Below are 14129 nucleotides of genomic sequence, written 5' to 3' on the forward strand. Positions count from 1 at the left end.
TCGGGAATCCTGCGTTGAAAAACTTGTTCATCTTTTGAAGCAATCCACGAATCGATCTAATTTATGACTTCTTCATGAGATTGGAAGTGTTGATCAGCTAGGTCATGCGCCATTGATCTCAACAGGTGATAGAGGGTTCGCATTCGGGAGGACGACGGTTCAATCCCGTGTCCGGCCATCCTGATCTAGGTTTTCCGTGATTTTCCTAAATCACTCCAGGGAAATGCCGGGATGGTTCCTCTGAAAGGGCACAGCCGACTTCCTTCCCCATCCTTCCCTAATCCGATGAGACCGATGACCTCGCTGTTTGGTCTCTTCCCCCAAACAACCCAACCCAACCCCATAGTCAGAGGGAGCAATTTCTGGAGAATACAGCGGATTTCAGCACACACGGGACCCAAGTTACTTCTTTCTGAATCATGCCCATAGCCTTGAGACGTTCTGAAATGGCTTGCTGTGTCACTCCCACTAATCGCGCCAATTCTTCTTGAGTTTGACGCGTGTCTTCACTCAGCAATGTCTCCAATTCTGCGTCTTTGAAAACATTCTCTCTTCCACCACTATGCCGGTCTAAGACGTTAAAATCACCGTTCTTGAAGCGTTGAAACCACTCACGACACGTTCTTTCACTAATAGCATCCTTACCATACGTACCTGAGAGCATTCGATAAGATTCAGCCGCCGTTTTCTTCATATTGAAAAAAAAAAAAAAAAAAAAAAAGAAACAGTAACACCTCCTGCAAATGACGAGAATTAGGCTCGTAAACTGACATTTTCAATCAAGAACAACTTTGTGATGCAGACGCCAATCGACTAATGTTTGAGTGAGGTTATGCTGACTGAGGTCGAAGCTAACTGGTTGACGTCTGCGATCTGTTTCTTTCGACCTCTACTTACCGTTGTCGCCACCTATCGGCAAACGGCGGGAGCAAACTTGTACACCTTGTAGTTTTTTCTGTATTTATTGGAGTGCTGTGGTTCAGTTCTTCCCTCGGTTGTACACAGTCAATAATGAAAGCATTAACGAATTCGGGAGTGTTACGGTCTTTGCTACAATTTCATAAAGATTTCTTAAAAAACTAAAAACCCGCCTCGATTGCGAGAAAAGCACCTAGTGTCAAGTGTTAACCCGGGTTTCGGCGTAGATAAATACACCTTCTTCAGAACAACAATAAAACCCACAAGTGCTTAAGAAGATCTTTGTCAATGATTAAAAGAACATCGCAGCTATACATTTATAAACGAAAGAGAAAAGGAAAACACAAACAGTACATATGTACAAAGTCAAAACCACTACTTAACTTAATGGTGTACGCTCCACCTCACGCCGTCCTATGTTCGATGGGCCATGACCCGCCATAAACTGCAGCTACAAACGGTCGCTCACTTACAAGCCTGACCCGTTAACTATGCACATGCACAAGGCAAGGTAAGTTACTTGAATGCGCATGCGCATACGAATATGAATATGAGAAAGTTTATACATGGGTCGCGGCTAAATAGCCCATATATTCCCAACCGTGGATCAACGTATATCAAAAAATGAAATGGATAGAACAAGAGACGAGCTAAATCGGAGATGAAACCTAAAAATAACCGCAAACGGTTGCTTATGCTAGTAAAGAATCTAAAGACGTCGTGGTAATAAAGATATAGGGATAAAACGTGAGGTGTTCAACGGGCTAAAATCAACTTCATCGTAAAAGGAAAATGAAGATAAAAAGAAAGAAGATGAACAGCTTGACCAACTGTGTTTGCCAATCAGCGCGTGCATGTGATAATTCCCAGATCATCAGAGTTACAAGTATGAAGAACAAAGTAAAGGCGCGAAACCTTCAAAAAATTTTCTATTTCTTAGTAGGAGTTGGTCATTGAGGATATTGTCTTTAACATGGTGCAGATGCTCAAAGATCTGTATTTCTTCCAAAACATCCAGTTTTAAGCCCTTAACCTCAGCATGAAGTAACGCGATATTAAGTGGAGGGCTCGGCGCATGAGCCGTTTGCACAAGGTGTTCCGCATAACTAGAGCCCTTAGTACCGTCACCGCTTGTAGTAGGAATATGCTCTTTATACCTGAGACCCAGAGCTCTCCCCGTTTGCCCGATGTAAAATTTTGGACAATGCCCGCGTGTAATTTCATATACTCCTGATTGGGAAAGTTTATCGCTCTTACTCTGCAAGGTTAACTACTCTGCAGGCTAACTAGTGGCAGTGGTGCGATTTTCAATGTGTCACGTGCAACAGAAGACAGAAGCAAACGGTATTAGGAAACGAGAACTACACAAGAAATCTCTCGATACTCTGGAAAAGCTGTCACCAAATAAGAAACACATTTTGTTGACAATCTTTCTTCTGGTACAGATAAAGTTACTTGGATGAATGCTATAGCGGGACAAGAAATAAGGAATGCTGCTCTTACTAGCAAGTACGTGCAACCTCAAGCACGTAATGAAGATCTTCGGAGTCAGCTATCAAGGACACAACGACTTCAGCGCGAGGAAGAAATTAATAAGGGTGTTCTTGTACGTAACGAAATTACTCGTGTGTTGGGAAAAACATTTTCACCCAGTCAAATAAAAAAATTATTAGATGACTCAAAAAAGGCTCGATGGAGTAACGAGGACATATGTTGTAAAGCGATTACTCGGCGGAAATGATATAATTTGCTGAGGCTAGAAAATTGGGTGCCCTCTACCTGCAGTGTTAACGCTGAGGGCCTGGATAAACTGCTCTTTAGCTGCAGTCCTGGCATTTTGAAATATGTTTTAAGTATGATGAAAATGCAGGCTAAAACATTCACTGACAGATCAACAAAAGGACAGGCTATTGGGACCCCACAGCAATGTTTTAGTTGCTATGGTGCATGGGCTGTTTGCAAGTTGGAAAAAACCGGTTTATTTTTATTTTGACATTAGCATGACAGCTGTCCTCTGGAATGAAATGATTGTCGCCTTATCAACTAATTTGTGTAAGGCTTAACTTGTGTAGTAGACATGGCAACAAAAAAACATTTCCGCTTGGAACGAGCTAGTGTGATGCACATAAACAATTGTTTCCCTCATCCTAGCGACACACAGAAACATGTGTGGGTGTTTGTTGATGACCCATGTTTGCTGACGCTGTTACAGTATCATTTGCTGGCTGAAGGTGTTATAGTAGAAAATAAGGCAGTGATGGATCAATGATAAATTTGTCAACTGGGACAGCAACTTCCACCTTAGCACTATGTGGGACACAACATTGGCAAGAATATGAATAGAGCACACCGGTGGAGGCAGGATGGTGGCGGCTGATGGAATAAACAATCTGCATCGACACAAGACGCCATTACCTACAGCTCGCTCCTTCCCCCTCACTCACACCCACCATGCGCCGCCAATCTGATTCCGCTCGCTCTGACCGGTACCGAGGATGTAGAGGAGACCATGGTCCAGTGGCTATAAAGACCCGGACGAGACATAAACACCACGTGAAGATGGCAAGTAAGAAAGTTGTTGAAACGTTGCCAGAGAACAAAGCATAGACTCAGCTGTCAACCTGAGAAGATTTTAAAATCAAGAGATTGAAATTGTGAAGTAAGTCCTCCTGGAATAACTGCAAGCTCTTTATTTACCTGTCTCAATTTCTCTTTCACACAAGTTTTCAAATGTCTAGTAAACTGATCTAGCACAAGAAGGGAACTCTTCTTCAATGAAGTACCTTTTCTTGTCTCCCACACTCTGTTAATCCATAATTTCATACCAGCCTCATCCATCCAACACTTGTCATGTACATGAACAGCAACATCTGGCGGTATTTCAGAAGGTTCTGGCATTGTTTTGCGCTTGAAAATGATCATTGGATTATGTTTAGTACCATCAGCGCAACATGAAAGGTCAACAGTGTAGTTCATTTTTTCATGTCCATTGTTTTTATAGTTACAGTTCTAGCGCCTTTCATGGCAACAGCTCTGTTAACTAGAGTAGTATGGAGAAGGGGCATCTGTTAACTAGAGTAGTATGGAGAAGGGGCAACTGCCCCATTTTTGATATTAACTGATATACAAATTATTAAATTCATCTATTAATTCCCTCCTCTCCCTGACTAAGAAAACGGTTCCTAGAAATAGGTAATATAAATCCATTCTGTTATTAATCAATTGCTGGAGTTTGTATGGCTATATGCAGATCTAAATATTGACTAATGGAAGAACTGCTGCACTGGATAAAGAGCAAAAAGAAAATTATAGCAAAGACTAAACCGTTTAAACTATAATAATATTCAACATTCTTTTAGTGGTGGAGCGAAAGTAGATGGTTTTGATACAGAAACCAGTACTGTTTTTGGTATGGTTGTAAAAATGTTTTAAAACTGAAACGATTAACAATAAAATACCAAATTGTTGGTTGACATTAACAAGAAGTACAAAAGTACGAAAATCTGGATATAATTTAGTAGAGATGTGAGAATGTGATTGGATTAATTCAGTAGAAAAACTTAAAAATTAAAACAGTTATCTGAAGTTTATGACGTTTATGGTGGTCAAACAGATACAATGAAATTAAGAATTAAAGCAGATGGCACTATTGCAAGAATAAAATATATTGATATGTGTAATCTTTAGCCAACAATACAATATTATGATTATTACTGTGAGTGACATCCAATAAACCAAGATATTATATTAAAATGGTATAACCTAATAAAATGTAAAGTATTGGCACATAGAAGACTGTATCACCCAATTTTAACAGTATGAACAATAGATCGAAAAAAGTGAAAAACTTTTGTTTCCTTTGTATGTCAAATGTGCAGAAGAAAAAATAAATAAATGCAGTCAGAATGATGATGAAAGAACTTTTATTGGAACTTGGACAAATGAGGAAGTAAAGAAAGATGTGGAAAGAAGGATATGAAAAGCTTGTTTCAATATTGGTACAAGTCCATTACCTCCACTTTTCTGTCTATAATGCTTCAGACATTAATGATCCAACCAAACAGAAAGAAAGGTTCATCTCTAATAAGAAGCTATATGCTTGAATATTTCTGGTATGTCAACTGCAGGTTTTTCAGCACTTATTTAACTTTAGGACTCTATATCTCAAAATGAACAAAAATGGGTTTGTACCACAATTGAAATGAGCCCTTCATATATTAGATTGAGATGAATCACGGAAGTTTAGAAATAAAAGCACCAAAACTTTGTATATAATGTGTGTAAAAGGCTTGATGAAAATAAAATTATATGTATATATATACATATATACATACATATATATATATATATATATATATATATATATATATATATATATATATATATATATATATATATATATATATACTCCTGGAAATGGAAAAAAGAACACATTGACACCGGTGTGTCAGACCCACCATACTTGCTCCGGACACTGCGAGATGGCTGTACAAGCAATGATCACACGCACGGCACAGCGGACACACCAGGAACCGCGGTGTTGGCCGTCGAATGGCGCTAGCTGCGCAGCATTTGTGCACCGCCGCCGTCAGTGTCAGCCAGTTTGCCGTGGCATACGGAGCTCCATCGCAGTCTTTAACACTGGTAGCATGCCGCGACAGCGTGGACGTGAACCGTATGTGCAGTTGACGGACTTTGAGCGAGGGCGTATAGTGGACATGCGGGAGGCCGGGTGGACGTACCGCCGAATTGCTCAACACGTGGGGCGTGAGGTCTCCACAGTACATCGATGTTGTCGCCAGTGGTCGGCGGAAGGTGCACGTGCCCGTCGACCTGGGACCGGACCGCAGCGACGCACGGATGCACGCCAAGACCATAGGATCCCACGCAGTGCCGTAGGGGACCGCACCGCCACTTCCCAGCAAATTAGGGACACTGTTGCTCCTGGGGTATCGGCGAGGACCATTCGCAACCGTCTCCATGAAGCTGGGCTACGGTCCCGCACACCGTTAAGCCGTCTTCCGCTCACGCCCCAACATCGTGCAGCCCGCCTCCAGTGGTGTCGCGACAGGCGTGAATGGAGGGACGAATGGAGACGTGTCGTCTTCAGCGATGAGAGTCGCTTCTGCCTTGGTGCCAATGATGGTCGTATGCGTGTTTGGCGCCGTGCAGGTGAGCGCCACAATCAGGACTGCATACGACCGAGGCACACAGGGCCAACACCCGGCATCATGGTGTGGGGAGCGATCTCCTACACTGGCCGTACACCACTGGTGATCGTCAAGGGGACACTGAATAGTGCACGGTACATCCAAACCGTCATCGAACCCATCGTTCTACCATTCCTAGACCGGCAAGGGAACTTGCTGTTCCAACAGGACAATGCACGTCCGCATGTATCCCGTGCCACCCAACGTGCTCTAGAAGGTGTAAGTCAACTAACCTGGCCAGCAAGATCTCCGGATCTGTCCCCCATTGAGCATGTTTGGGACTGGATGAAGTGTCGTCTCACGCGGTCTGCACGTCCAGCACGAACGCTGGTCCAACTGAGGCGCCAGGTGGAAATGGCATGGCAAGCTGTTCCACAGGACTACATCCAGCATCTCTACGATCGTCTCCATGGGAGAATAGCAGCCTGCATTGCTGCGAAAGGTGGATATACACTGTACTAGTGCCGACATTGTGCATGCTCTGTTGCCTGTGTCTATGTGCCTGTGGTTCTGTCAGTGTGATCATGTGATGTATCTGACCCCAGGAATGTGTCAATAAAGTTTCCCCTTCCTGGGACAATGAATTCACGGTGTTCTTATTTCAATTTCTAGGAGTGTATATATATATATATATATATATATATATATATATATATCTGAATTCATTATAGGGACAATACAGTACACATTTACAACAATTATATAAGGTACTAGTTGATGATTGATTAGTGAATATGGATATCAGTCGTATTAATCAGAATATGGTTCAGATGAAGTACAATTTCAAAGATTATTATGTGGAAAATAAGAGATCTAAAATATTTTTATAACATAATACACAATAAAAATGCAGTATGTACTTATAATGGTAAAAATGCTGTGGAAACAGGTTGTATGCTGTGTGACTGGACTGGTGAGTTAGGAAACAATTGAAGAGGTGAGGAAGATATAGTCCAAAGCCACACTATTCTCGAAACATTTTTTTTGTTATTTCATCTTTGTTTTGTGCCAGTCCAACTTTAATTCAACAGAGGAAGCTACCGCAAAAATATTTTAACTTTCACTCATTATATGACAGAGCAGTCCACACTTGTTTTTCTCATCATACATTGAGGAACTAGTCTTTTCTATGTGTCCCACAATAAAATGGCGCTTGCAAAGAATTGATTATTTTCATATGTAACCGGAAAAGACCATTCTCAGAAAGAAATTGATAGTTATGATGAAAAATTTGCATACAGTGGAAGCAATTATTGTCCTTCTGATGAATAGTCATTTGAAAATGACACGGTAGGTCGAAAATACGTAAATTTTTAAACAATAAAACATTGAGGCTACAATGTAATTGTGTAATTCTAATTCTGATAATTTACATGTTTATTAAAATATATAAACGTAAACCATATTGAAATTGTTCTTCTTCTATTAATATTACTGGATTATCAGTAACAATTTTAATATTATAATGCTATTTGTATAATATATTAAGGTGTGTTATGTATGTTAAAGTGGCTTTGATCTTTCTCATTCCGAATATTTTGCTTGACGTAGGATGCTGATAAATGTAAAAGTCTTGAGAGATGTCACCTGCTAAACTAACTAAGGGGAGGGAAGAAGAATTGGGAAAGGGTAAAATGTAAATGTCATAGAAATTCTGGCATCTGATACAGCTGGACAAAGTATTAGTGTTAAAATTCTTGGTGCTGAGTGTACATCAAAAAACAAATGTTGGAGCAAAATTCATGAATGTATAGAGCAGATATTACATTCTATTTTGGGATATGGGGCGACTTCAGTTGTCAAAAAAATTACCTTCTGACTAATATTAAGGTGGAACAAGTGCCAATGAGGTTACTTTGATTAATGAAAATCAGAAATTAGATTTTATATTACATAAATTTTTATAGATAAAATTATTATTATGACTGATTAACATATTTTATTTCTTCAGGCACCCAAAGAAAAGAAGCAGTGTACTTTTGATATGAGTAGTTGCTTTTCTATGCCAGGATAACATTAATGGCTGTAGTATTTTGATACGCTGAGAGGCATTTTAAAGTGTGCATGGGCTCCAGAACAATCAAGGATGTCTTAAGAATTTGCAGAAATTCTAGCATGATGTTCTGTGCAATTCTTCAAAATACAAAAGAAGTACCTAAAGAGTAAATTAATATTGCTTCCCAGAAAATCCGTAACTATAACATATTCTGTTTATTTGATTTTTTCAAGTGTTGTATTCAATCAAAAATTCACTAAATTTCTCTGACAAGGTCATTTAACTTTCAAATGAACTTTATTTTGGTTGTCAGGAAAGAAAAATTACACCAGAAGCATTTTGGTCAGTCCAGAACTTCATAAATAATACACCAAAGTATGGCAGAGATTATAGCCACTTACAGAACTCCAATAAAGTGAACTTCATCCATGACATGTTGAGCTCTTCATTATACCAATGAAATTTTTAGAAATATTGTGAAGGAAATAACGTACCACATGTAAAACTTCCAGAATTTCGAGATATTTTCAACCATGATTGTAATATTGGTTTTAAGGATACAGGGTACTTTTCTGGTTCGATATTATGTAAAAATCCGCACCTATTTCTTTCAGGCACTGTTTATAATGTATATGTTTTACAGATTTTTGTTGATATCGGGTATTGCAGCATGCGTTCTAAACAAATTAGAAGTATTTTGAAACTTTTGAACCTGATTAGTGTTATTAAAAATTACAAAGAAATTGATGCAATTTTTTTAAATGCTTCCTCAAATTGAGGTACCATTTAATCTAGTGTTATTGATTTGAAGAAGACCAAATTTTTAGCAGATACGTATGACATGATTGCTGAGGGTCTAGACATATTTAATTCCACCTATTATGTATATTACAAGGATAAAAAATATAACATCTTACATTTTAATTTTTATAATTTTTTCCTAATAAAATGTTATTTTTTCTATAATTTAGTTGATTTTGCCATAAAGCTTAGGTCTACTACATGCGTATGGATTATTGCAAGTTACAGAAAAAACTAGAGCAATGCTTTATAAACTTTAGGAAATATTTGCACCTGAATTCTGAAAAATACAACTTGCAGGAAGTTGTGAATGATGATGTGAGTCCAATTAAAGCGTAATTGAGAACGCTCCTGAAGCATAGTCTTCATCCAGCAGCATTTCTTCATCTTCAAGTTTAACCTTGGCATTTCTTTCATGACTTCTTGCTTCTTTGGTAACTCTAAGAGCGAATCTTTCAGCTTCATGCACCCATTGTCTGTCACATGCAAGCAATTGATCTTCCATATTAGAACCACATTTTATTCCTAAATTTCTCAGGACTTCCAACCTTCCTATCACTCCACCTTTGAAACATATCAGTGCATCTAGTACAACAACTTTTAATGTATTCAGTCCTACAATAACATTCTTGGGTAATCTTTCCCATATGCGGTAGTTGAAACTTCCATTTGGATTCTGAGTGCATCCATGAAGACATTTACAAAGCAAAACAGTTCACTCAGGTCTCTAAAAATTGGTTTTATTTCGTTCATAACAGGCTTAGGAAGAGAATGCTTATGATGGTATATTTCACCAGTTTTCTTTGCTTTTCGGTAACCAAGAATCTACCCCTGTAGGGCAAAGCCCGTGAACAGGGTGGTCATCTGTGGACAACTTATGAAAGTAGGTTGCCCATACAGCTTTTCTCATTGCTGTAACATCATTCAGAGATGCAGTTCGTCTAATGGCCAGTCCATAACTCTGAGGAAGGTCTATCTGTCAATCTGCCGACTTTTGCATATGTCCAAAACACTCCAGTTTTGTTAGCAAGGTATCACTATAAACATTGAACTCATTAATTTTATTGAAAGCTTTAAAGTCCCTAACGCCTAGCTCAGTGTGCGATTTGCAGGGGGTGATGGGGGGATTCCCCCTCTCTGCATCAGACCATCCCTTCCACTGGTTTTACTTTATGCATCCCACCCTGGGATGTTTATTTCCCACGCACTGCAGTAAAACTTTACATATATTTTAAATTTGTGGAGCCGAACACTGAAAGTTTACCATTAATACTATTAATGTGTTTGCTTATTAATTTTGAAAAAGTGTTATGTAGTAGTTAAGCATTTCAAAGCATTTAGAACTAAATGACAAGACGACACACGCCACATTTCTGTAGCATGCCACAATGTTGCAAGACGTCGCCCCAGCGTAAACGAGGCTTTAGAGCCAGGTTTGTATTGTATGGTGGATGTGATGTGTTGCGTACGAAACTAAAACCTGCAGTCAGATCCAAACGTCGTGGAAAACTGTGAAGAGGTGTCATCCTGCAGCAAGATAACGCTCACCCACATTCTGCCAACCGGACAGCCGACGCAATAAAGGAGTTGAGATTCGAGGTGCTGGAACATTCACCATACAGTCCAGACCTGGCTCCAAGCGATTTCACATGTTTCGACCCTTAACGGAAGCACTACAGGGAAAAAGATTTGAAAGTGATGAAGACGTCATTGCTGGTTAGAGATGCCACCGATAAACGTATTTTCTGATGAAATAAAAAAAAACTCATAAAACGTCGGGAAAACTGCATGGAAGTCCACCGAGGTTACGTAGAAAAATAACGCATGTTTCAGTTTTCTATCATCAGAATATGTATAGCTTTTCACAAATGTGCCTTTACCTTTTGAATTCCCCTCATATACCTGTATGTAGATGATTTTGTAAATAAGCTTTACCTATAATGTACTTTTAAAGATATAACAAGGGATGGTTTTTCTGATAGTGCATACGCGTGAATAGTGAGTTTCGGCATTAACATCTATTTATAAATAACTGTTTAACCATGGGTATCGCCACGGTCCAAGCTAGTAAAATATATAATTATACTAACCCCCTAAAACATCCCCCCCCCACAGGTAAACGCACAAATCGCAAACTGGCCTAGGTACTTCATATATCTAACGCTATAAACGGGCACCGACCCTTGAAATATTTGTAGAGCTCTATCACACATCATACCTCCACTGTAACCATAGTAATTCTTAGAACACCGATGTTCAATACCTCCTTCGGTGTTACCATGGCAGGTGTGGCTGTAGGCTACTTAGATAAGCACTCAACGTCAACAACTTTTCGATTCTCCAGTGAAGTAGCACTTACAACACCATTCAAGGAACGATGTACTCGACGTTGCTATGTCCCATCAAGTGCAACAGCAATGTCCCTGTTTCCACTAATATTTACAGTTTCTTCTATTGCACGTTTCACAGATGCTTTAGACACAACCGTTAGGGCACCTAAAAGTATATATACATACTTGCTGAACCTGCTGGTAGGAGGAGGAAAGTCCATCAAACCACAAAACGTTTTTTTCCTTTTCCTATTGTATGCATTGCATACGCTAACTTCAAATGCACATCACATGAATTATGCACAAAGTTCGAAGTCATTTTCGAGATAGATTTATTGCAGGATCTATACAGAACAACTAATTTTGACACTAAACCCTCCCTGGTACGCTGTTATTCAGTTATTTCCAGACAGCGTACACCATCACATTGTTTACATTTCGCCACTTCCTTTATCAAAGAAGACAAGATGCCCACATCAACAACAACAAATCCACTACAAACAGCGTCATTGTTAACACAAAAATTAGAATCACCAGCAGGCATGCCATGTGGGGGATTCTTCACTGAAGAACTCATACATAGGTTACTTTCAACGGTGTGGCTTGCTTTGTTTGTGAACTGGTTACCATGGAATTTCCTTTTATTGAATTTATTGATGTGTGGCATAGTTCGTATTTAGTGCACACTAAATGATATGTACTTCCACAAATATATGTAGCACTTGGGCAACAAACATACAGTAACACGTGAACAAACTGCTTCAGCGAACAATAGTAAATACTAGCAAAGATAATCATTTACAGAGCACTTTTAACCTGCAATGTTAACAACACCTACAATGTATCATCGCTGGAAACAGGAAGTTCACAGTTCTTTTCGAAATAAAACTAGTTCCTGTAACAGAAATAAAGGGGGTGTGGTGGCATACATGACCATAACTTTAAAATTTGATATATATACTGAAACCTTATCATGTATATATCAATGTAATCAGAAAAGACTATAGAATTTAATAAAGTCACAAAAATTTGATTTTTCCACCATTTATAAGTACCCTGTATCCTTAAATTGCTTCATTCAGACACATGTCCTTAGTGTGATGAACTTCAAATTCAAATTGAAAATGCACAGTTGACCAAATCTGAAGATATGATTAGAAGATTAAAAACTGAAAGGGACCTACAGCATGCCAAAGCATCAGCAGGACAAAATATCAATAGACAGCTTTCCAAGTTAGCCAGAGAACATCCTGAGGCATCTGTAACAGTAAACAGCCTTTGACCTACAACAAACCTTCCCAACACCACGACTGACGTCTGGGCCTGCTGTCTATAGGAGGAATTTATGGATATATAATTTAGATATTCATGATTGTGGGCCTGAAAAAGCGATATTAGTTCGTGTGGTGTTGATGACACAAAGCATGGACTTGATGAGATACTTAACTGTCTCATAAAAGTCCTAGAAATAGAACAGTCTCAAGCAACACTTCTTCAAATCATTTTTTAGTGATATTTGCGGAGGCTAAGGTAAAAACTGAGCAACTGTGGCACTAGAGAGATTGAACTAAAGGCTGTTGAACATTGAAACATTTCTCACTGAACATTCATTTCCGCAAGTTGGGCACACTTGATTGCCCTATCTCTGAGATTTCTGGTCGAACTGAGGAATATGTTAAGAACAGAAACTCCACAATCTGCATCCTTGATGACTGGGTTACAGTCATTAAAGACCTGTATAAAATCAAGCCTTTTCAGTTGTTAAAATGAAGCCAGCAGTCTTTACAGATCTGACATCTTTGCAGATAAACACTGTAAAGAAGAACAGACATGATGATGGAATCAGTAATTTTCTTTTTGATGATGAATGCCATCGCTTTTAAGAACGAAGTATCAAGTACACAGATCTGGAAGAATTCAGATCTGCAAATATCACTAGAAAAGAACGAGCACATCAAGAGCTAATCAAGGACATACTTCAAGCACATTCCAATATGCGAGAAAAAAGTGATAGATGTTATGTTTTTGGGAATTTGTGGTAAGTTTCTATGGGACGAAACTGCTAGGTCCTCGGTCCCTAGGCTTAACCACTACTTAATCTAACTTAAACTAACTTATGCTAAGAACACCACACACACCCCTGCTTGATGGAGGTCTCAAACCTCTGACAGGGGGGGAGGGGGGGCACGGTAACTGTGGCAAGGTGCCTCAGGCCGCCCCATGTGGCTGAGATGTTATGTCATTAATGCCATACATAGCAAATGTTTTGAAGGGATAGTTCAAGACTCTGAGCGAAACAAAGGAAGAAAATGAAGAAAATGATATTGAGGTGATAGATATTGGTTATATTTGAAATATTGTATTCACTATCATTCTAAGTTATATCATATATTAATGTGCACAATTTTGTAAATCTTCTCTTCTCTCAGTATGTGACAAGCCAAAGCCCAGTGTTATGTTGCCCAGCGATAGTCTTTTAATTAATAATGAATAACTTTTTCACAAAATATCTATGCAGACATGTATATTCGGACATGACTCATTGTGTTGGATATCCAGAAAAACTGATACATGATTTAAGGATTTATTCCAACTTTTAAAACACTCTCCCGACAATTTTACATTTCATGGATAAGGATTATATCACTCTCACACCTTCAAATGGATTAAAAATTGGGTATCAACTGGACCTTAAAGTTACCATTTTGAGAAAATGGATAAAAATGCTGTAACAAGATAAAGGGCTTTACTTTAAAGTAGAACAATATTGACAAGTTGAATGGCGAATCTATGATAAGGTTAATTGAGAATGAAGTGAAAGGAAAGATTCAATTTTAATACAAACAGATACCCAGAGACATTAACACAAAAAAT

The sequence above is a fragment of the Schistocerca nitens genome, chromosome 7 (assembly GCF_023898315.1).
Source record: "Schistocerca nitens isolate TAMUIC-IGC-003100 chromosome 7, iqSchNite1.1, whole genome shotgun sequence".
In the NCBI taxonomy this organism is placed as follows: domain Eukaryota; kingdom Metazoa; phylum Arthropoda; class Insecta; order Orthoptera; family Acrididae; genus Schistocerca; species Schistocerca nitens.